The sequence below is a fragment of the Podarcis erhardii genome, assembly GCF_964252035.2.
Source record: "Podarcis erhardii genome assembly, chromosome: Z".
Classification (NCBI taxonomy): Eukaryota; Metazoa; Chordata; class Lepidosauria; order Squamata; family Lacertidae; genus Podarcis; species Podarcis erhardii.
In genome coordinates, this window is record NC_138504.1 from 45,400,163 (window position 1) to 45,424,970 (window position 24,808).

At 42.6% G+C, this 24,808-nt stretch overlaps 1 long non-coding RNA gene across 1 annotated transcript; it reads left to right on the forward strand.

Moving 5' to 3' along the window:
* Positions 1–224: 224 nt before the first annotated feature.
* Positions 225–24,438, forward strand: LOC309333886. Its single transcript, XR_014152756.1, has 2 exons — positions 225–1,320; positions 23,702–24,438. It is a non-coding gene; the product is annotated as an uncharacterized lncRNA (long non-coding RNA).
* The last annotated feature ends 370 nt before the right edge of the window (positions 24,439–24,808 follow it).

Below are 24,808 nucleotides of genomic sequence, written 5' to 3' on the forward strand. Positions count from 1 at the left end.
CACCCCCGGGTGCAAGGAGATAAATAGGGACCGCTTACTAGCGGGAAGGTAAACGGCGTTCCGTGTGCTGCGCTGGCTCGCCAAATGCAGCTTGTCATGCTGGCCACGTGACCTGGAAGTGTCTGCGGACAGCGCCTCTAGAGTGAGATGAGCGCACAACCCTAGAGTCTGTCAAGACTGGCCCGTACGGGCAAGGGTACCTTTACCTTTACTTACCTTGGTTTACAACCATAATCCGTTCTGGAGGTCTGGTTGTAAACCAAAACATGTTGTAACCCAAGGCGCACTTTCGCCAGTGGGCCTTCCCACCAAAATTGGTTGTAATCCAAAAAAAGGGACACGCACTTCCGGGTTTGACGTAGTTGTAATCCAAAACGGTTGTAATCCAAAGCTGTTGCAAACCAAGGTACCACTGTACATAGTTTTCAGTTTAGGTTGTTTGATTTCCAAGACAGAAGTCCAGCAGACAGTCCAGTGTTTAACAAAAGCCTGAATGAAGGCCCAAGTTTGCAAGCCGGGAAGGCTGTTCCAGGCTTTGTCACAGTTGCAAAACAATTTGCTGATCTCCCAACACAGACATTACAACTATCCAGGACTGCCTAAAAATCCTCCCATTCAGTGTTAAAGGCCTGGGCTCAGCAGTAAAAAGAGCTTGAACTGACACAGAGAGCACCCAGACATAATTATGTTGCAGGAAACCCATCAAAGTAAATGCTCCAAATCACCATTACTAAAGGGTCAATGGCTCGGTGAGCAACTGTGTGCCCTTGCCTCTTCCAAAAGTAGGAGCATGGCTATCCCCTTCTCCAAGTATTGCCCATTTCGGATGAGAGACTCAATAGCAGACCCAAATGGCGGATTTATTTTTGTTAGAGGCTCACTTGGTACTATGAATCTTACTCTGGCCTACACATAAGCACCAATTTCTGACCAACAGGCTTTTCTTAAGAACACTTTGCAAAGAAGGCTCAATTATAATTGGAGGGGACTTTAACTGCTGCCCTAATGACTCCATAGATTGCAGCTCTTTCTGTTCTTCAAGAAGCAGTTAGGACAACTGATTGCAGAGCATGATTGGCCACTAGCAGACACTTAAATCCTACAGCACGTGAATTCTCATGTTTCTCTCACCAATTCAAAACATGGTCCAGGATCGATCTCCTATTAGTAACTCAAGATATTATGCAAAATGTGATTAGAGCTAATATTGGTGTCTTAACTCTGCCGGAACATGGCCCTGTCTCATTTTTTTTTAGTTTTGATATACGCCCTCCAAGGTCCCCAAAATGGTATTTTGATGCAAGCTTAATCACTGATAAGGTATCTAAAGACCGTTTATTAAAAGCACTAGAATATTATTTTAAGGAAAATAATTTACCACTACTGTACTGTGGGACACGAGAAAAACAGTCTTAAAGGGACACTGCATTAGTGAAGCCTCAAGAAGGAAAAAGGTATATGAATCTGAAATCAGTACTCTTACTGCTAGGATTAAAATATTGGAAAAGGAGTCACAGACCACAAAATCCAAAAAATTAAGTCAGGCCCCGTAAAAAAACCTTGCTCTGAATTACAACCTATTGAGTCTGAACACATACATAAAGCAATGGCAAGAGTCAGGAGTGTTTATTATGAATTTGGTAACAAAACCTGTCATCTGTTAGCTCATGCAGTCAAAAAGTGTAAATTAAAAAATCAGATTACTGGCAGGCATGACGATTATGCAATGATACTTAGATAATTGATGAAATCTTCTGAAAGTATTATACTTCTCTGACAATCCTTCACAATCCTCTATAGAAAAAGAAGAGTTTGGACTTGATATTCCATCTTTCACTCCCCTTAAGGAGTCTCAAAGCAGCTAACAATCTCCTTTCCCTTCCTCCCCCACAACAAACACTCTGTGAGGTGAGTGAGGCTGAGAGATTTCAGAGAAGTGTGACTGGCCCAAGGTCACCCAGCAGCTGCATGTGGAGGAGCGGGGAATCAAATGTGGTTCACCAGATTACGAGTCCACCGCTCTTAACCACTACACACTCTCTCAAGTGTGCCTTAAACCATTGTCTCAGGAGCACAGGGATCATCTGAATCAACGAATATCCCAAGAGAATGTATAGGATGCAATAAAAAGACTAAAATTGGGCAAATCACCAGGGCCAGATGGTTTCTCAGGAAAATACTATAAGGCAATGGCTCCCAATTAGCTAATTACTGAGGACCCCCTCCACATTTCTCAAAAGCGAAGCCATGGACCCCCTACTTTTGAAATTTTTGATAACTCTGTAGTAGTTAACTCTGTATAGCAGTTTTTTGAACAGAATGTGAGGTAGCGCCTAATAAGCGAAGGATTTCAGATATACCAAAAAAAAAACCCCAGACAATAACATTTGTGATATTACCATGCAAAAATGACAAAATTTTAATTGGGGGGAGCCAAGGGATGGAGCCACAGACCCCCTGGGTGGATTCTGCGGATTCCCTAGGGGTCCCTGGACCACTGCTATAAGGTATTCAGAATGGAACTCTCACCCTGGTTAACTAGTCTAGTTAATTCAATTTTAGAAGAAGGGGAAATTCCCAAAACATAGTGAACTTTAAAACTGACCTTATTTCTGAAACCAGGGAAAGATGCCACAAAGGTGGACTTGTATCGACCTATTGCTCTTATTAATGTTGATGTGTAGCTTTATTAGACTTTACCGATTGGTGGGCTCTGCGTTGCTCCCAGTCGGGAGGAAGGATGTCAAATGACACCAAGAGTTGGTTCAGAGAAAGAGTTCTTTATTCCTGCTCTCCGGAGCAGCAGATAGGCACTTGCTTGGTCAGTCCACAGCAAGTCCAAAGAAATGAGAAATTTCATGCAGTATATATATCCTCCAGGCACCGTCTCCCTCCTTCCCCAGGAATCCAACCACATCAGCCTATACACACAGGTTGACATCACATATGTTCCTGCTCCGGTACTCTTAACCATAAAAGGGTATTCCTTCCTGTACTTCTGACCATAAAAAGGTATTCCTGTTTCTACTCTTATCTTGGAGCAAGAGGTCACCAATTCCAAGAACACACTCTGGCATTGTTCCTGGACTAGGTCTGTGCGTCAGGACGTAAGATAAGACCTAGACATGTCATCCCTACTCCACTGAAGCAGCCAAGGTCATCCTTGCCGTCATGAACTGATAAAGGAGAGGGCTCTGAGCCCTTGTTTATACAGCCGGGTTTTGGTTTATACATTGACTCAGAGCTCAAGTTAATGGATTTTAGCTAAGGAAAAATAGGGATTTTGGTGCCCATTTCAAACTGCCTGCACAGTCAGTTTTGGGTGTGGGAAACCCATTCCTTCAGATGCAAAACTTTTCATGGCAGTAATAGTCAAAAGGATTAATATTTTTGTAAGACAATATATTTCAACTGACCAAACAGGTTTCATGAAAATATTTTTGATTCAGTGAGACAAATTCTTAATGTAAATCAGGAGCTCCACACACAAAACTCCCCTGGTACTTTAATTTCTCTGGATGCCTTCAAGGCCTTTTACAGAATTCAATGGCCATTTAAAAAATCTTTAATAGCTAAATTACAATTTGGTAAGCAATTCCTTCATATCATTAATCAAATTTACTCACAGTCTAATGCCATCATTAGATTAAATGGGTATATCACCAAACCCATACACCTCAATAGAGGCACCCGTCAAGGCTGCCTGCTGTCGCCACTGATTTTTGCAGTGTGATAGAGGTGCTTGCCATTCAATTGTGGGTAGATGCAACACTTGAAGGTGTGAAAATTAGAAATATTGAGCAGAAAATAAATAGGTTTGCTGATGACACTCTGGTTATTCACCAAGACCCTCTTAATGCACTCCAACCACTCAAAAAACAATTGAATGTATTTCATGCAGTTGCAGGACTGGAGATAAATTATGCAAAATCTGCTGTTCTTCCAATTAACCTACCCACAATGATTCATGAGTAACTAATACCACAACCAGAATTTAGCATTGCTCATGGTGGGTTTAGATATATCGGCATCAATTTAACACCAGATCTTAAGCAGCTTAGTCGTAGACACTATAAAAAACCTGTTCAAAAATATTTCCCAAGAAGTGGTGAAATGGAAACATTTAAATCTCAGTTGGCTTGGCAAGATAGCTGTGATTAAAATATCTATTCTTCCAAATATTTCATATTCTTTTCAGGTTTTGCCCATCCTTATTCCCTCATCTCTGCTTAAAGAATCACAATGAAAGCTAATTCTATTTGTTTCATCTGGGAAAAGATCTAGATTATTTAGGCATAGATCTAAGGGAGGTCTCAGAATGCCAAATCTAGGACTCTTATTCTGCAGCATTTCAGATTAAATCTCTGATCCCCTTGATCAGGGGACAATATGACATTCCATGGGTGCAGATCAAGGCCCCTCTTTCTTCACCGTCTGTAAGGACATTTCCTTTCCTAAAACAATCCCAGACTGAGTGGGAGAAGATTCAAAACCCTTTTTTAAAGGCAGTGCTTATGACATAGAGCTATTGAGACTGAGTTCTGGTTCCGAAACCCTCACCATTGACTCCAATGTTGAACCCTCTATTATTCCGACAGGAGGATAAATATGGACAATTTTTAAAAATTGAGGAGAAAGGCATCAATTAGGTAAGAGAGCTTCTGCCTAGAGGCAAAGCAATTTCTAAGCATGAGCTCACAGAGAATCTGGATGATGCCTAGTTAACCTGGTTTCAATCTATTCAATTGTGCACATTAGCAAGATACTTGGAACTCAAGGGGGAGGGGCTTCATTCTCCTATGTCATTTGAGTCTCTCTGTAACAAATCAAGATATGAAATAAAATGAGCTGCATCTTTCATTTATAGCAGGCACGTCCAACCTCAAATAAGCTGCGATCTACCAACAAGTATCAAAAACTGGCAGTGATCTACCACACTCTGAAGTCATTAAGTAACTAAACAAGTGAGAAAAGTCAAACTATATTTTTATATTAGTTTGCACAGATCTGAGGAGCCAGCTTCTCTCTCTCTCTCTCTCTCTCTCTCTCTCTCTCTCTCTCTCACACACACACACACACACACACACACACAGAGAGAGAGAGCATCCTCACTCTCTTCCTCCACCTCAACCTTTCTGCTTCTGGAGCTTTTGGTTTCAAGTCCAATCATGTTATTGCCCCCACCCCTAAGTCAGTACCCTTTAGGAATGGCCCCACACATATCCCAGCCCTGCCTTAGGGCACCACGTCCCCCTCACCCCACTGCTGGTGCTCTAACCTCCCCCCCCCCACAGAGAGAGAGTGCAGTGCAGAGCAGGTGTCAGGGAAGGTAGCAAGTCAGCTTCCTCGGCTGGAGGAAGAGGAGGAGGAGGAGCTCAGACTTGCATGAGACTGGACTGGCTACATCCCAAGCTGCAAAGAAAGGCTTTTCTTTCTCAGCCTGCGATCGACGAAAATCAGTCAGTGATCCCCAAGTCGATTGCTATCGACATGTTGGACATGCCTTATTTATAGCATTCTTTTAGAACAATATGCAGGTGATACAGGAGGCCTCCATACAGTATGGGGAAAAGACTAAGGGATCATAACTGCAGATAATAAATGGCAATCAATTTGGCACAACCCATCCCTATGAACCATCTCTGCTCATTGGCAGGAGACTTCTCTTAAAATTATATTTCACTGGCACTAGACTGCATCATGTCTAGCCAACATAAACACTAGCATCTTTCCCCTATGCTGGAAAGGCTACAGGGAGCTAGACTCATATTTTCATGCATGGTAGAGTTGCACAATGATATACTTTTGGAAAAAGGTGTTTCACATTATTTCCAAAATTATGCAGCAATTTCTTTCACCCAATTCGGCTCTTGCCTTCTTATCATTAGACTCAAATTTAAACAGTAACCTTAAATACAGAGATTTGGTATTTTTTATTATTAGCAGCAGCCATATTAACAATAGCCCGATACTGGAAACAACATATAGTAATCCCCACTGAAATCTGGGTAAATAACATTTGGAGTGTGGCTCTATCAGAACGCCTTACTTGTCACAGAAGGGTAATTAAAGGCACTTCAATAATAGACACTTTTGGCACTTCCATTCTTTTCCTTTATAAATGTGACAGAATATACTTTTATTCCATCCACAACACAATAATCTCTGTGGAGAGGATACTTGAATTGATAAAGCATAAATAAACATATTTCTTGTGTACTGTGTACTGCATATGAAACTTAATGCACCACTGGACAATTTACAGTAGTTATATCTTGTTCTTGTATTTACATAAAAACCAATAAAAATTATTTGGAAAAGGGATAACATAATGTTTGAACTGGGAAAGGTTGTGGAGGAAAGGGGTTAAGTTCACTGCATGTTTGGTGTTAAAGGAAAATATTATGAAAATGATGTATAGAAGGTACTTAACTCTTGTAAAATTAGCAAAGATTTATCACAATAGTGACCTATGTTGGAAATGTAAAGAAAAAGAAGGTACCTTTTATCATATGTGGTGGAGCTGCCCCAAGGTGAAAGACTTCTGGGAGAAGATTTATAATGAATTGAAAAAAATGTTGAAATATATGTTTATTAAGAAACCAGAGGCCTTCCTTCTTGGAATAATAGGTTTGGAATTGCCCAAGAAAGATGTTAGATTGTTTTTGTATGCCACAACTGCTGCTAGGATTTTGTTAGCCAAGAATTGGAAAACACAAGAAGTGCCAACAGCAGAGGAATTGCAGATGAAGATGATGGACTTTTGAGAGCTAGCCAACCTGACTGGAGGAGTCCGTGACCAGAAGGAGGAGGAGTACCAGGAAGAATGGATGAAATTTAAAGAATATTTAGCTAAATATGCTAAGATAATTTAAATAGAAATACTTGCAAATACCAGATTGGCTTAGGACTTAAATATGTGATTCTATATAATAATATGTTTAAAGTTTATATGAAAAGTAAGAAAGAAGTTAATTGACTAAGTAAATTTTATGAGAACTTAGTTTTGGAAAACTGTTATAATGATATACATTGAAACTCAGCCAGGGGGATTTGAGGAAGTCACCTAACAGTGTTAATAATAGTGGAATAATTACAGTTAGGATTTATGTGTGTTTGTTTGTTTATAAATTTGGAAAATCAATAAAAAAAATTGGGGGGGGGGAATTATTTGGAAAAAAGGTTCACTGCTGGCGTCATGATTCATGGTGCTAAGTTCAGGCAGGGGAAAGCTAGGATTTATGAGGTAAAATTCCTTGCAATTCTCCCCAGTAGGTTCTGGGGAGTTCACGGCATCCCACTGTGCTGCTTAAGCTCATGTCTGTCAATTTGAAAGGCAGAGCAGGTGTGACCTGAGAATGTGTCCCTGCAATGGATGAACCTCCCTCACTGGCATGATTTGTGATTGGTTCCTCACTAATTTAGAAGGTTGGTGTTAATCATGAGGCGCTCCTGAAACGACGTATGATAACAGGCTGCAATCAATCAGTTGCCGAAAGGACTGGGTTTGGCTCTTTGAAGGTATTTGAATGATTTTCTGAAGCTTGAAAATCCTTACAACAGCCAGGAAGTAAGGGGGAGGACAAGGTGCTTTGTGTTTTCATATGGTTTCCAAAGAGGCCCCCCCCCCATCCTCCCCTGCAAAATGAGAGGCATGTGTAGCCATGGCTATGTTATTCTGTCTGGCACCGAGGAAAAAGAGTGGGGAGGCTTTTGATTTATGCTCAACAAGGAATTTAAGAAGGTTTTATTATGCCCTCCTCCCACGACTGAGGTTGAATGGACTTTATTTAAAACTATCTTTGGACTGGACCAGAAGTGTGAGGGGGCAATGAAGAGTAAGATGAACGGCTGCTAATTAAATCTGGCAAGAGGCTGTATTTGAGAAAAAAACATTGTCTTTAGCTGTGTGCTGAGGAAGAACTCCAGAGTGGAATTTTAATGGCGGAGATTGGACATGTTATCTGGGAGTTATTTATAGCTGCATCCTGTACACAAGCTGGTGAACAGCAGAAGGAATGGAATGTGAATTGACCTTGCAAGCACTGCAGGGAACTAAACAAAAGAAGATAGCAATTAACTCTCTCAGTACACCAGATCTGAGGACTACAAACATGAAATTATTATTATTATTATTAATAATCAAATTTATACCCAGGGGTCTCAGGGTGGTTCACAGAATAAATTGATTTAATATTTATAAGAATTGACAGAGGTATGTAAGGACAGAATAATAGCTGCGATAATTGACTAACATCAAGTGAAGGATCAAGTGGATATTAAAGAAGAGATGAAGCAGCTACAGGAGGAAGTGATGGACATATGTTTGCAACAGGAGCAGGAAACCTGATTATTATTTTTTAAAAGAAATTGTATTAAAGTAATTTGGTCTGATCTGTAATAATTTGGAAAACGAATAAAAAATAAATAAAAATTATTTGGAAAAAGAAGGGCTTCCCACTTCAGGGGTAGAAGTAGAATGCTTGTGATCGACTTCCCTCATCATGTGAGGGATTTGAACAGCCAAATAGGGTTCTAGTTAGTCTGGTCTTCAAGGTGAGTGTAATGCATCACAGAGTGAACTCACCATATATTAAATCAGAAATAGGTAACTAGGATCCAGGAACTGAATGTAGACCTACAGGCCTCTATATATGGCCCTTGGAACTCTAATCAGGCTACCCACCTCACTGGCTCTGCTCCATACCCTCTGCTAGTAAGTTCACCTAGCTGGAATGTGCCCTTGAACCGTGTCAGTGTTTGTAAAAAAAGAAAAAGAAAAAAAGGAAAGGGTTCTGACCTCCCTTTGTCACCTCAGCCTAGTCCTCAGACCCTTGTCAGCATAAAAGAGTCCATGAGAAAAGTATCCTTGCAGAGTTTTATTCTTAAAAGTCTTTCTGCAGAAGCGACTGACCAACTATACACACAACAACACTACCAGCTTTCACTAACCAACCAACCAACCCAACCCAACCACAAACTAACATTTCTCACTCTATATATACAACCCGGTGCAGGCCGCTGACTCATGCTGACCCAGGTTTTTTAAGCATTAAAGAAACAGCGGCCATTTTAGCCGTGACATACCCTCTTCAGGGTGAGTGTAATGCATCACAGCGTGAACTCACCATATCTTAAATCAGAAATAGGCAACTAGGATCCAGGAACTGAATGTCAACTTACAGGCCTCTATATATGGCCCTTGGAACTCTAATCAGGCTACCCACCTCACTGGCTCTGCTCTATACCCTCTGCTAGTAAGTTCACCTAGCTGGAATGTGCCCTTGAACTGTAATAATGCCTCTTGTTTGCATGGGTGGAGATGTGTGTGTGTGGCCACACCTGACACTGGTGTGCAGCCCCACAAGGGAATGTGGTTGCTTGACTGAATAAGGTTCCCCTGCATAAGAAATATCTGGAATAAGAATAATCCAGTGGTTCATGACTAAAATATTAATTTTTCATCCTACTCAAACTGCAGTAATTTTGGGTGGGTGGGTGTCAAGTATAGCCATCATGGGCCAGACTAGTCTGTGAATCCAAGTGTTCTTTTCAGATGCAGTTACTTATCAGATGCGGTCGCTTTATCTCTCATGTATGGAGAGAAGGTGCCGTGTTTTCAATCTTCAATCTTCAACATTTCCTTGTTTTTTTCCTGCATTCCATTGAGAACAAAATATTTGCACTACGAGCCTGATGATTCCTGAGCCGTGTCTGACAATAGGATAATTCTTCTCTCGCTATTCAAGCATAAGCTCTTTCAGCAATGCTGAAATCTGTATTCCATTAAGGATGTCAGAATAAAAACCTACACGACTGCACAGCTTCTCCACCTGTTCCTTTCTTGTCCATCAGCTGCTGAGCAAGCGTGACCTTGTTTTCATTAGGACAGAACACCTTGAGAATGAACAGGAGCTGTTGGGTGGAGATGCATAGAGGAGAGGACAAGGAATTCATTAGCTAGCCCGGGCTCCAGGCTTTCCCCTCCAGAGATCTTCCTAGCCATAATTAGGGATGCTTGAGGAATTTGATCTTTTCAAATTCCAAATGTAAACTGAAACCAATCCATAGCTCTTAGACTAGTGTGTGTATTGCAGTGATTTCATATTTCCCTCTCAGTGTTGTAGTGCAGTACTTGGCTAAAAAACTGCACATTTTATAATGCATCTTTTGAAAGAAAACACATGAAAAATCCATATTTAAAGGTGGATTTTGGGATGGATCTTTAAAAAAAGAATGAAGATGACTGTGGCGGCAGAATTGAACAGGATATATTTATGAGGGTGTGTATGCAAAAGTAGCATGGCCTGGGAATAAGCATACTTGTCAATCTAAGATCCTAATTTCACAATGCAAATCAGTGGGATAAGCAGGGGAGGGGAACCTGTTTTAGCCAGAGGGCTTCATTTTCTTCTGGGCAGCTATCCAAAATGTGCATTGCCAGTGGTGAGTGGGTGCCAAAGGCAAAAATGAGTGGATACAAGTGTACAGCAGACAAGTTTCTATGTACAGTGGTACCTCGTTTTAAGAACTTAATTCGTTCTGGAAGTCCATTCTTAACCTGAAACTGTTCTTAACCTGAAGCACCACTTTAGCTAATGGGGCCTCCTGCTGCCACTGTGCCACCGTCGCCGCAAGATTTCTGTTCTCATCCTGAAGCAAAGTTCTTAACCCAAGATACTACTTCTGGGTTAGCGGAGTCTGTAACCTGAAGCGTCTGTAACCTGAGGTACCACTGTAGGTAGGTTTATAAATACTTAAATATTTAATTAAATAATTAAATACTCATACAGCCCTTTCTATCCTCATCCAGCTGAGCTAGAGGCATTATGTGAGTTAAAGAACACATTCCAGTCAGGCAAAAACACTCAAGGAGGGTGTAAAGCAGGGTAGGTGAGGCATGTTTAATCGCCAGATAGAGAAACCTAGAGGGCTGCATTTGGGCTCCAGGCCTGAGGTTCTTTATTCCTGGGATATGCCAAAATGCCTCTGTTCCTCCCTCACCCAAAAGCATTCTGAGAGCCAGGAACTTTGTGAAATGTAGCATTTTCAATTTTTACTGCAGGTACTTTGGGAACTGTTACGTTCTAGAACTCCACGTGCTTAGGCTGGTGCTGTGCATGTTCACAACAGTGTCTCAGATATAAGGAGTCATGGTGCATACAATTCCCAGAGCACCCCCAAAGTACACTTCCCAGGGCTCTGGTGCCTAGGACACTGCTGTTGCATCATTCAAGGCACCAGGGAGCATTATGCACAGAGCAAGTTTGTATTCCAAGTCAGACCAGTGCTAACCTTAGCAAATCACTCATTTTCTGTGTTCAGCAGTGCATGATGCTGGACGTGGCTGTTTTCCTGAATGCATATCGCAGGAGAAAACGTGCAGTGTGAAATATGTGTGCAAAGCCTCTTAGAGTCTGTCTGCAATCTAGTTCAACCCCCATGTAGTGAAATTCTGCATTAGAGTCTGCTCCCAGGAGCATCCACCAACTTGTGAGACAGCCAAGCCAATTTCACCAATTTCTAAGGAAATTTCAGACACACTGAGTTAAAAGCAGCCCACCGAGCAGATTTCAGGGAAGGATCAGGGGGCATTTGCATTTAAAAAATAGAGATGTTATCATGGAGAATTAATGTCCTTTGATATAAATCTTGGCAGTGAGAGTGGGGGAGATAGGTGCAGCTCCTCATTATCTTACAGAGGTTGTGGGGTCAAACTGGGACAAGGAGAAGTGATTTATGTGTTCTCTTTTGTCGGAGAGATGAGAATATGTAAAGGAAATAATGACTTGCAAAGACCATTAGAGAAACTCTCTCAGGATCTCACAAAGGCCGAATCTGCACTGGGTCTCCCTTTCCTTTTCAGATCAACATCCCCAACTCTCATTCCCCCCCCCCTTCAACCCAGAATCTTCTCTCTTTCTTTCTTTCTTTCTTTTTCCCTCCCTCCTTTTTTTCATGCATCTTGCACAACTTTGGCCCTCCCCTGCAGTCTCCTGTGGGGCACGGCTGGCAATTAACATTCAAGGGTTATGGCAGCCTAGAAGTAGAAGACAGGCTTCTTTTTTATATATATATATAAATTTTTATTAGGTTTTCACATTTTTTAAAGACATACATACACAAAAAGACACAGACAAACACGTATGTAATTTCATGCCCTTACTTTCATTACCCTCTTTCTCTGACTTCCCCCCACCCCCTCTTCCTACATCCCAATTTCAATAATTATTTCAGCAAGTTCCTATCCATTATCTTACACATATTATTATTATTATTTTTGTTATTTTTTTAAAAAAAGAAAAAACATTTTACTTAAAAACATTTAACTTTTCACTTTCCAATTCTCTTTTTCCTAAGGTCGACCCCATTTTCCTTCCCATGAATTTCTCCCTTTAATATTACTTGTAAATCCATTTGGCCTGATAAAAGATTATAAAGTTTTAAAAGTTTTTGTTCTCCCCTCCCTCCCTACCCCGGCTTCCGTCCCCAGAGAAGCATCCCCAAAAAGAGTTGCTAGCCCGGATTCCTCACATCCGAGGCCCTTAATTCTCTGTTAGTCTCTCTCTGCCAGTTTTGTTGGTAGTCTTTTTTGTTGGTCTTCGGTTCTCGAAACAGTTCTGTCACAGTCACATCAAGTTTTCTTCCATCCAAAAAGTTTAAAAACTGTTGTTTCTGAAAATCAGGCCCATGCTTAAGAAGAAAGTCTCGGTCATATTTCTTTATTCTTTTAAATTCCAGTGTTCCAAGTAATCCAGGAGCTTCCTTCTTCATCTTTCTCATCTTTTGCAGAGTTGTAATCCAAAGGTCTTCTTCTTTACTTTCTGTCAGTATAGGCTTTTGGTTGGTATTTAGTTGGTCGATATTTTCCACTTGAACTGTCTCCCTTCCTCCTTTCCTTTCCATCCCTCCTTGTGGCTCGGCTGCAGATTCTTTTTCAGGCGTGTCGTTTATACATTCGGCAGAATTGTTTGTTTTGGGATTCAAGGTCATGAGTACTTTGCTCATAGCCGTAGTCTGCTCTTGTAAAATTCCCACGAGAAAAAACATTTTTTCTATTTCTGCCAGTAATTTTCCCTCTGCAGCCATTGTAGTGCCTCTGGTCCCCCCTAGGGGGATTCCAATTGCTCAAGAGTCCTTTCCAACAGTCTGTTACTTTGTCATTTATTTACTACTTTGTTTCCAACCATCTCATTTCAAATGTATCGCTTTTAAAAGAGAGAGTTATTAGATAACAAGATTTTAACTTTGGCCGCTCGTTTGACAGCTCCTTTGACAGCTGTCAAACTCTTTGTTCTTTTTCCCTCCGGCAAGACGCCCCCGGGTTCAGGGGGGGGGGTTACATTAAAAGTTCCAAAATTCCTCCCTTTCTCTCCAGCACAAAATCTTCACCTGTCAGATTCATGGAAAGATCTTTTTTTCCCTGATCAGACAGCAATTTTTCCACCTTAGTTCTCCGATCCTTGCTTTAGATCGTTTGTAGATAGGGGGGGTGCGGACTTCCCTTTAGCACATCCCCCGGTCGTACCAAATTCAAAGCCAAATTCATGGTGCATACAATTCCCAGAGCAGGTATTCCCTTCTACTCACGGGTAGCTTGTTTTACAGTCCAGATTTCAGGAAGAAAGTTAGCGCTCTCCGGTCATGGCTCGCGGCTTCACTCCACTGAGGCAGCGATCTACTCACAGCACCACGCCACCCTCCGTACCCCTCCGTAGCCTTTAAAAAGGCTCTTCATGAGTCGGGGGGCGCTTAAGGTGCCCACCGAGTCACCAGGTCCGCAGGCATCCGCGCCTGCGGTTTCTGAGGGTCCCCGCGTCGCCGGCGCGGCAAGACCCCTCCTCAGCGGAGCCGATTCCCTCCGGAGCTCGGAGGGAATCCACCATTCGCGTTCGCGCTAACCCGGAAGTCCTAGAAGACAGGCTTCTTATCCTGGAGAAGCAATCCTTTCCAAACTGAATGGCTGGAGACAGAATGATTGCTCAGATATTTTCTTTTCAGAGTTTTGGCCACACTGTGTGGCAATTCTGTAGCCAAACATAGCACAGAGGTGTGGAATCTGTGGTCCACCAGATGTGTTTGGAGTCCAACTCTCATCGGCCCCAGCCAGAATGGCCAATGGCAGACACACCGAATTTCCCCCAACATTGGGGAGCCTGTCACATTGTATGATGTCACACACACCACCACCACCCACCTGGCCAGGCCAACTGAGCCCACCACCCCCACCCACCCACCCACCCACCAACAACTGCCTTACCTTTGTGAAAGTGACACACTGGGGCAAAGATGCTTTGTCCTGCCATGTCCCTGCCAGGTCAGAAAGAGATAGAGACAAAAAGGGAAAAAGGGGGGGGGCAATTACAACTTAAGAGATGCTGAGGAAATCGTAAATGAAGCAGAGGTCTTTAAACTTTAGGCAGAGTTAACAGAGCGCAAGTGGACATTAAGGAAACAATTCAAATGCTTTCCTTCCTCACAAAGGTTTGCATCAGTGCAGCTCTCTGACACCCAACCTCATTACTTTAATTACAGTGTAGAAATCAGAGTGTGTCAGTAGCAAAAAGATGCAGAATGGTGGGTGGAGATTGAAAGCATAAGGAAGAATTCAAGCATATCACGTTGTTCAATCTTAGGTCCACAGTGGTGGTGTTCTTAGGCAGGAGCAGCCAATATTGCACCCTTCAGAGCTACAAAGCCCATCAGGGCAAGCCAATATGGCCAATGGTCAGGGACTATGGGAATTGTAGTTCACCAACATCTGGAGGGTAGCAAATTGCCTGGCTCTTAGAGATGAGGATTTGGCAGTTTTAAACTCCAAAAATAGGAACAGCTCACCATATCTTTTTTGTCCAAACTGCTACATAGGATGGCTATCATGGACACTCCAGGAAACACCATGGCATTGGAAAACTACAGAGAGCTCTTGTTAAATCACTCACAAACATGCAGTTGAGCTTGGAAAACATGGAAAGATTGAGAACTGTGGTTCTTTTTCTTTTTTAAATGTAGAAAATTAGGTGAGAGCTGACTTTCAGCTCAGATGAGAAGCACAGACCATTGATTGTAGTCAATGACTGGGTGGTTGACCACCTGGGAACCACCTGGGTCAGTGGCATTTATTTGGATATTTTAACAGATTTATTGAGGGAATTCTTAACTGCAGATTTTTAATTGATTTATATGACGCCCCAGATAAATTATTTATGAAGGTGTCTGAGAGTACACATAAATTAATAAATAATGCCACCTGCCATCGTAACTTGGATCTCAGACATCAGAATAGAGCACATATTCACATCGGGATAGATGACACATGTCAGTTTCAGTTCCTCTCCATTTCTCATTTTTCCAATCTTAAGCTCAGTCTGCCATATATTTCTGCAATAGTATGCATATAAAATAAAATAAAAAAGTCCACACCAAGCTTAATCAGCATATGCAATTTGGCTAATATATCCTCCCCCAACTTCGTTCTTTTTTTTTTTGCAAACAACTTCCCTAATGTCATTTTAAAATGCTATCTTCAAAAAGATAGAATACATGTTTTCCATTCCTATACATTTTTCCCCACTCCTTTTTTTGGAATGACAAAATTCAGAGACTTGTGATATTTTTAAGGATAGCTCAGTTCACACATTTTTTTCAGGAAGTGCAAATTAGGTAGGTTCATATCCAGATACAAACTGAACTGAATTTGTCCCTCATCCCTACATACAAATGCTTATGGCAATGACAGGATATGCAGCACTTTACTCATCCTTTATATAACCAACTGTGCAGGACAGGGCCTCCTCCAAGATCACCACATCACCAAGAGGTCTGATCCATACAGTGTAGGAATCAGGCCTTTAGTGTTGTGGCACCTGCCCTTTGGAACTTTTCCATCATGTTCCAAGCAGGTGCCATCTCTATTTGTCTTTTACAAGTAGACAAATTGTTTTAAAGATCACTGCGAAATTGCTTTGGGGTATATTATGAGAAGTGATTCATAAACAAAGCCATATATATATATTCCTCTGGAAGACTTTTCCAGTGCCATTGTTCAACTGCTGTCTTGCTGAAATTCTCTACAAGCAATGTCAACAGCCACCTAAGTTTTCAGATGTGGCAAGGTTACTTGTCAGGAGATTCATTTCCTTAGGACCATTACTTGATGGATTATAGCCATTAATAACCTTCATGTTGGAAAAGAATAGCTGCTGATCAGCCGAGCAACACACATTGCTCTTCTGCCTGCAGAGTCCTAACATGGCTGAATGGAGCAGATATCATGGATGGGTAAAGAAAAGAGCTTGAAGGGGATGGTTGTATGGTTTGCATCTGCACTTGTTAGACCTAGCCCTCTGTCAAGGTAGCTGGCATTTTGTCCCAAATGCTGCTCCCAATGGGCTGAGAAGACAGGTGCCTTTCAAAAACTAATCTTCCTCCAACTTGTAGAAGTGATTTTACCTTTGTTTTTAGCACGCCTGTTTTAGGTGATGCTTGCCTTTTACCCTTGCATTTTGGGCAATTTATCCTAAAGTGTTTGAAAGGTCAGTTGGCTAAAAACCTACCTACAGTACTTACTCCCTTGATGAATGCAGGAGATCAAGAAAGTCTACAAATGTTCAACCCTCTGTGCTGAGATTTAGAAATAAGAAACAAGAAACAATTCAGGTTTTCTGATGCATTGCTTCTACTGCAGAAAGTTGTCTCTGAAGCCCAGAGTTAATGGGGAAATTCAGATGCTAAATGATGACTGGAGCTGGTCTAACACATGTTGAGGGTACAAGGTAGAAAGCCAATTCATTTTTAAAGGCAAACCTACCCAATTTGTGTTTTCTGAAACAATATGCAAACTGAAACATAGCCATCCTTTGAAATTCACACTTCTCTGAATTTTTGAAATGCAGCTATTTAGCCAAATAATGTGCACAAAAATGAATGTTTGTGAGTATGTGAAACACAAAGACCCTTGAGATTGCCTGGAGTCCCAGGGGTTGCCTTGCTTTCAGATTTTTTTGATTTTTTTTTTAACCCAGTGAGCTTGTCACTCAGATAACTCTTCTCATCCTCTTTGACTTGCCACTAGCTGGCCAGCCCCAGAAACATTGCTTTTTTTTTCTTCCTTTCCTTAGCCAACCTATTTCCTACTTCTCCACCATCCTTTAATTCTAAATTATATTCCGGAAACTTGGAAGATCTCAAGGGGCCAAAAAATGTGGTTGTATATTAGAAGCAAAAAAACTTGTTTTGGTGAATTGGAAGAGTTGCAAAAAGATTCCACTGAGCATATGGATTGATAATATAGACAGATTAGCTACATACGAAAGAATTGCTTGTCAGTGCAAAATAAGAATGGATAAATATGAAAATACGAAGAAATTTGGAATGAATATCTAAGTGACAAGGTGGATAACAGTGGAAAATAGAGGGGGGAGAGAGTGGTGATAAACAAGGGATAGGCATAGGGATATTACTGTATTTAAATTCGAGTTGTCAATTTGTGTTATTATTGTTATTATGGTTTTTGTTGTACGTGTCTTTTTGGTTTGGTGTTTATATTGATTGGAAAAGGTGAATAATTTTTTTAAAAAAAATGTTTGTGAGTATGTGTGAAAATAGCATACAAAAATGCAATATATTTGGGAAATTATTTTGCAAAAATATTTCTATTAGGCAAAATTGCATATCAAAATTTATTGGGAGAAATTCACATGAAAATGCAGACAAAGTTTTTTCTTTAAAAATAAAAAAACACTAGTGCCAGGTTGGGGAAAGTTTATTTTAAAAATAAATTAAAAAATGAGGTATTTCATCAGATAGAAAATACCAGTGGAGCAAAAAATTATATATATCCATATATATAAGGTCAGTCATCCCAATGTCAATTTTATTTTGGTTTAGTTCATGTTAAGTGCAATTATCTAATTCACACTACCTCCTTGCAAGATATGATCTGCCAGTGGCTAGAGGGGGAATGCACGCTGCCAGACTCCCTCATTTAAAAACACTGACAACATATCAAAGGCGCCTAATTTGAAGAAATGCAAGTATAATTAGTGGTGGGCCCAGTCAGAGAAAACTGGAGAAGAATAGATTGGGGCCTACTTTGGAGGCTGATCAGCCATTTCGTAATGCCTTCTCAAACATCTGTGTGACTCGGAGAGTTGTTCTTTTACTACATAGCAAATTTCAGTTCTAGGGAGTCAAAGAGAAAATGATATGTCTCAAGATATGACACCTGTGACACAACAGGCCCTTCTGTCAATATTCCTTGCCAAAATAATGTTCTCTGTTTATTTCCTAATGGCTATTATGCCATCGTTGGGATGGAACTGATGGAACTATTTGGCTTCCACATCCACTTCGTCTCCTTATGCTGATATAGACCATTCCTATGTAGCCTGGTCAGTGTATGCTGAGAATAGCTTACTCCCAACCAATGCTAGGGATATCCTGGTCCCAGGGTATGCTTTGAAGGCACATGAAGCTACCACCTTGATGAAGCTAAGCAGGCCTGGTCCTGGCAGGAAGCACCTGTTAACCAAATGCATGTGCTGCCTTGAGTTCCTTCTGTTTGTTGGTCCCCTTATGAGGCCTCTCTTTTTCTGGGCAGCATTCACACTGGCCCTTTTGGCTCTCTTGAGGGTGAGCGAATATGTCACAGCTTCAAAACCAACTCCTCACCATGGCTTTGTGGATGTCAGCTGTACAGATTCAGAGTTCATGTGCTTTTCAGAGACGGACCAATGCGATAGGGGCACTAGGATCTTATTCCAATTTTCCCATGTCCAGTCTGGGACATGCATGGTTTTTCTGAGCTTTTGGCTTACTGTAGGCAGACAGCTGTTCATTCACCAGGATGGATCATGGCTGATCAGGTGGCTGGGTGCTAAGAGCAGCCATGGGGAGCTTTGGACTATCCCCTAAAGTGTATGAACTCAGTTTTTTCATATTGGAGCTGTTACTTCTGCTGCTTCCCGGGGGTTAGTGATAAGCTGATAATGACTGTGAGGCATTGGTGACTGGGTGCATTTCAGGGTCATGTCCATCTTTCTTTGGGAGCACACTACTGTCAGTAATTCTGCTTAATTTTCAGGCTACAAGCAGGTGGGATGATCAGGCACCATACAGTGCTCTGGGTGGAACAGCATGCTGTGGTCTCACCAGCTATGCCTTCTGCCTTGGGTGCATGTTTTCTTGGGCACTGGTGGAGGAAGAGGGGGGCAGGGGGGAGCACACCGCCCCAGGCAGCGCAATCCCGGTGGGGTGCCATCATGGCTGCCCCCCGCCCGTGCTGGGTGCCACGCCCCCGGGACGCGCACCACTCCCCAGCCTGCTCTCTGCACCCCAGTGCCAGAGCATGAAGCTCTGCCACTGTTCCTGGGCACATGGTTTCCTGGATTTCCAGACTGCGATGCCGTGGTGCGATTTTAGACTAGTGCTTTCCAAATACACTCAGTACTTCTGCTCACTTGACATGCTGGTCATTCATCTGGCTGAAAGCAACCTGTGTACACAAAAGGCTGTTGGTTTAGAGTGGATCTGTGATGGACAGCAGAGCCAGACTAGCAGTTCCTCTGAAACTCCACCAGATGCAGTTCCTCTGAAACTCCACCAGAGTGCTGGAGCCTCTCATTCATTGGCTACAGAGTCAGCTGGCCACAGTGGGGAGAGGAACAGCACTTTGGGGGGAAGTATAAAAGGAGCAGTTTCTCAGAGAAAGAGATAGGGCTGGATTTAAGATGAGAGATAGGGGTGGCTTTGAGAAGAGGAATTGGATTTGACTTGAGATTTTAAACAGGTTTCGGGTTGGGAGAGAGGGAGTGAGATAGGGAGAACTAGTTCTGAGTTACACATTGAGGAGACTATACATAGCGAGAGGACAGAGCCTTGCAGCTTGGGTAGAGAGACCAGGTTGAGGGTCTGGGATATTGATTTATTTTACAGTGGTGCCTCGCAAGATGAAACTAATTCGTTCTGTGAGTTTTTTCGTCTTGTGATGTTTTCGTCTTGCGAAGCACGGACTTTGGAAAAGCTTCAAAAATCACCAAAGTCTTCAAAAACCTCAAAAAAGGCTACCACACCGCGTGCTATGAGTTGCTCCTCGAAGTGAATGCACGGTTTTAAGAAAAAGGAAACAAACTTGCAAGACAAAGGAAACAAACTTGCAAGACGTTTTCTTCTTGCAAAGCAAGCCCATAGGGAAATCCGTCTTGCAAAGCAGCTCAAAAAACGAAAAACTCTTTCGTTTTGCGAGTTTTTCGTCTTTCGAGGCATTCGTCTTGCGAGGTACCACTGTATTCATAAAATTTATACTCCACTTGCTTGTAAACATAAACACATCCCTAGAGCTGGCACCTTATGGAAACATCTCCATTTTAAATTGCAACTACAGCACACAAGTAGTTTGTGGCCTTGGCCTATCAGTATTTTGGGTCCTTAATATAGTCCTGATTGTGGCTTCCAGGAAAGAAACAGTTTCCTAGCTAGCTATGGTTCCAACCTGCAACCCTGTTATTTTAGTACCATTTATTATGCATGCCATGTTGGCTAGGAGAGGGCCATCAAAGCCCCAGTTCCTAATGTCTGCAGCTTTAATTTCCTGCTGCCTTCTCCTGCCCCAAGTGAAACATCATGTTCCTTGTGATAATGCAACTTAAGGTCATCCTTTGCCTTCAGCCATAGGCATGCAAATTCTCCCTGACTAATGAGGCAATCTCAAAGGGCTGTCCCCCCCGCCCCCCCGCCGCCTTAGAAAATACTATTTCATATTGAAATCCCTCCTGACAGGTGGGATGGTGCCATTTTCTCTCAGGGCTCCTGACCTGGACCAGAAATGCAGCAGTAACCAGTTTGGTTTTCAGGCAAAAAACAAGAGAGTGCAGAAAGACTGTCAGTCAGCTTGTCCGACTCATTCTTTTGGTTCTTAGACATTCTGTTTCTTCAAAGCAGCCCTTGCCAACCTGGCAGCCTCTAGATGTTTTGGCTAAAACTCTCATAAGTCCAGCCACCACAGCTGTAATTCCTTGGGCTGATGGGTGTTGTATTACAAAACATCTACAGGATGCCAGGCTACTGAAGATTGTGTAATGACAGGGGTAGCCAACACAGTCCTCACAGGCAACCATGTGCTCACTACTATTTCCTTTGTTACCCGCGGAATAATATCACCTGAAAAATGCAGAATGCATGAGAGAATGTTTGCTTGTTTCTGTCTGCAGTGACTCTGCCTCTCCTACATTGAACAACACTTCCCTTCAAAGATGCTCGCATTTCATTATATGACAGGACTCAACACCCACAACCTCCCTCCCTTCTGTTATGACAAAACACCAACACCCTCCCTACCTTCTCTCCTGAAGAGTAGAGATGTCCAAAGAGCTTCCCTTGGTGAGCAGCCACAGTGACCCATTGTTGGAGGAGAGCATAGCCACACCATTTTGTGATCTTGTCTCTTCTTCTGTTCTCTTAGATGTGGCAGTCATTTTGGGTTATGACAGCCTCCCCCCCCCCCAAGACATATGTCCATGACACTTTCTCCATGTGTGCCTACTGGAAGTTGGTGATCCCTGCTATAGGGTGATCTTCCACCACTGCTATAGGGTACAGTGGGGGGTGGAGGTTTACTTTCTTTGTAAATGCTGTACTCTTTGGCTTCACCATATTTGAAACTCTCAGGTTCACACATCTGTGTGAAGTGTATGAAAGGCAACATCTTTGGAATTAGTAGTTATCTTCTGGGGTTGTAAGCATGCATGAGGTCTGTCCTGAGACACCATCTTAGGTGGTGTGAGATACCTGAGTTTGACAGCATGCTAGGAAGGAACAAACTCTATTCAGCATTAAGAAGCAGTTCCTCTTTTGATAGGATGAATTTCTGGAAGATCCAACTCATCTGCCAGGATGCAATTTGTCAGCATAGGGACTCTCAAATGCCACTGGATGTAACATCTCTGATGGGAAGGGATGTGCAAATTGGCAAGGTGGCCACTCTTTGTTTCTGGAAGCACCACTAGAGGATGATCTGAGGTTTGGAGGGGAGTGGGGAGATTGTGAATTGATCAGACAAATAACTTTTCTGAGATATAGTGGGGGAATTCAGCTGTGAGGGATTTGGAATATAAACTCCCATCATTCTGAAGTCCATGTTCCATTATGAATTGGGCCTCACTTTACTCTAGATTTGAACTCTGCTTGAAATGAGTTCTAGTGTGTGGGGGGAGGGAGAAAATATACATTAGCAAAATTGGAAATAAAAATGGAGGAACAGAACATTGAATACGTATCAATGGCTATCAGTCACAATGGTTAGGTTTTACCTCCGCTTATCTGACAAATTCCTCTAATTACCTGTTCCTGGAAATCACAATTAAAGAGAGTGCTTTTATGTTCAAGTCCTGTTTGTCATATTCATAAGACTGGCCACTGTGAGAACAGGATGCTGCACTAGACGTGCCTTGGGCCGGATTCAGCAGCCTTCTTCAAATGCCATGAGGAGTGTTGGATGTATTGGTTCCACTTTGGGAAGAAGAATATGTCCTTTGGAACTTCAGTATGGAATCACAGAACTGTAGAATTGGAAAGGACCCCAAGGGCCATCGAGTTCAACCCCCTGCAATGCAGGAATCACAACCAAATGAACCCTGAAATTCAGATGAGGATGATTTTTGGAATCATTTGTCATTCCTATGAAAGCTCTGGCCATAGGGCGATAGCTCCATGTACTCATTCATTTTCTGACAACCAGAGCAGCCTCAAAATGTCTTCTTCCATTTGCTTTTAGATTCCCAATCTGCTTCATCCAGACATATGCCTTTCAGCTTTCTCTGGGTAGATTGAGGGTGGGGGTGGGGTATACAATTCACCACTTCCTGATCAGTTGTGGTTCTCTCCCACTTCTCCCTCCCAACTGAAGGGGATCCATCAAGATAATTTCCCATCATTAGATGTGAAGTGTTTTGAATTTGAAATGCCTTTTCACTTAGAAAAAAATTGATGCCTATAACGTGTAATGCACTCACAGTTTGCGATATTGCCTGACAGCTCAAAGTACATTACTGGTAGCTAATCCTGGCAGCTGAGATCCATTAAAAGGTAGGTAGTATCTGTTAATACAGCCATATTGTTTTGGTCATTGTGCCGATACATATGGCTGTGTGGAGCAATATATGTATGTGAGGGTACAAGTCCCCCTTTCCCAGTTATTTTTAAATTACCTAATTTATGGAAGGTATCTGTGGAGGCTGATCCATCAGGGTGAATGGGGCAATAGCCACTAACCTGAGTCTGCCCTCAGCAAGCTCCCAACTGCCTGCCTTCTTGCTTACAACCCGTTCAGAGGATGACAGTGTCATGAATCCCATGGAAGTGTCATGGGGTGGGTGGGTGGTCTAATCCTAGGAGGAAATGGGAAGAGCTTAGAAAGCTGGAGCTGGATGACCGTGAGGAGGATCCTGGTAGGGTGAGGGAAGGTGTCAGTAGGACCCTAACAAGTGTCAGAGCCAAGGAAGGAACAAGTAGTTTCGAAGATGGAGAACTGGATCCCAGGAAGGGACCAAGCTGATAAGCAGAGGAGTGTTTCGTTCCAGTGTCACTGACCACCCCTAGTTAGATCTCTCCACCCATGGAACTACCCCTGGTGTTCCCCGTCAGCAGTGAGGCTCCTTCTGAAGAGTAAATTAAATGTTAACCTAGTGCCACTTTCCTCTCCTAGGACATGGAGCTAACAGCACCGTTGTAAACAGACCTCATGAGCTGAATTCACCTGGAGGGGTGCCATTTGCTCATCCAGTCTTGTAACATTTGTCACACTAAAGCTATGCCTACCCCATCCATCAAAAGGAAGATGCAGGGAGTGTGCCACTTATGGATCAATGTCTTAGCTTGTACCTAGCTATGTATCTTATCCTCTTGCACACTTGCTGTACCTTGTAATTGTGTCTTGCTGTCAGGGACCGACTGGACAAAAAGGAGTGGTGGGAGGCACCAGCCAGGGATCTCCCAAGGGAAACCCCGAAGAGGAAGACTCAGAGCTAGGGAATTGGTGGTGCTGGATGCTGAAGAGGCTACAGGGTTTAGTGAGCAAGAAGAGCCTGTGACAGGGAGCAGTTCAGACTCCAAGGCTGAAGCATGGTGTGTGTGTGTGTGTGTGTGTGTGTGTGTGTGTGTGTGTAGAAACTGCTGAAGAATTCAGGGAATCTCGCTCTCCTGCTGCGACAAGCTCCCCTCCCCCTTGCTCTCCATAAATGCCCAGAATAATAAGAGCAGGCCAGGAGTGCACATATGCAGTTTGAGACTGCTTGGGAAACATCCAGGAGAGGAGGAGCCTTAGAAAGGATGGAAGGCAGAGACCTTCAGTCCTGGCAACTGCCCCATAGGGGCAAGACCTGCTGGGAAGTGTTGCTGAGTTGTATGTAGTTTCCTTGAATAAAGAGTTAACTTCGCTGACAACAGAGCTCTGCTTCTTTCATGCTGAACTGCATCTGAGTCCAGCCCTGCCACTTCTTTATGTACCACTCTGATTTATGCTTTAAAGCCTTTGGCAGAAGCTGAGCTGGGAGTTCAAGTTCTTTGCCTGGCAACAAGGGCCAGGACAGGCACCGTGTGTCAGGTTCCTTGCATTTTGTCTCAGTGTTGCCCTTGTAAAACTCTGTGGGAAGGAGGGTGAGAACAAAGCTAGGATTAGTTGAATTTGTCTGTCATTGGCTCTGGCTCCACTTATGGTTGACCTCTGCTATACCAGTCCCAACGGACATCAGCCACCACTGGAAGATATGGGACAGAACTGTCCCATTTTAAGCGAGATATCCTGGATTGACAG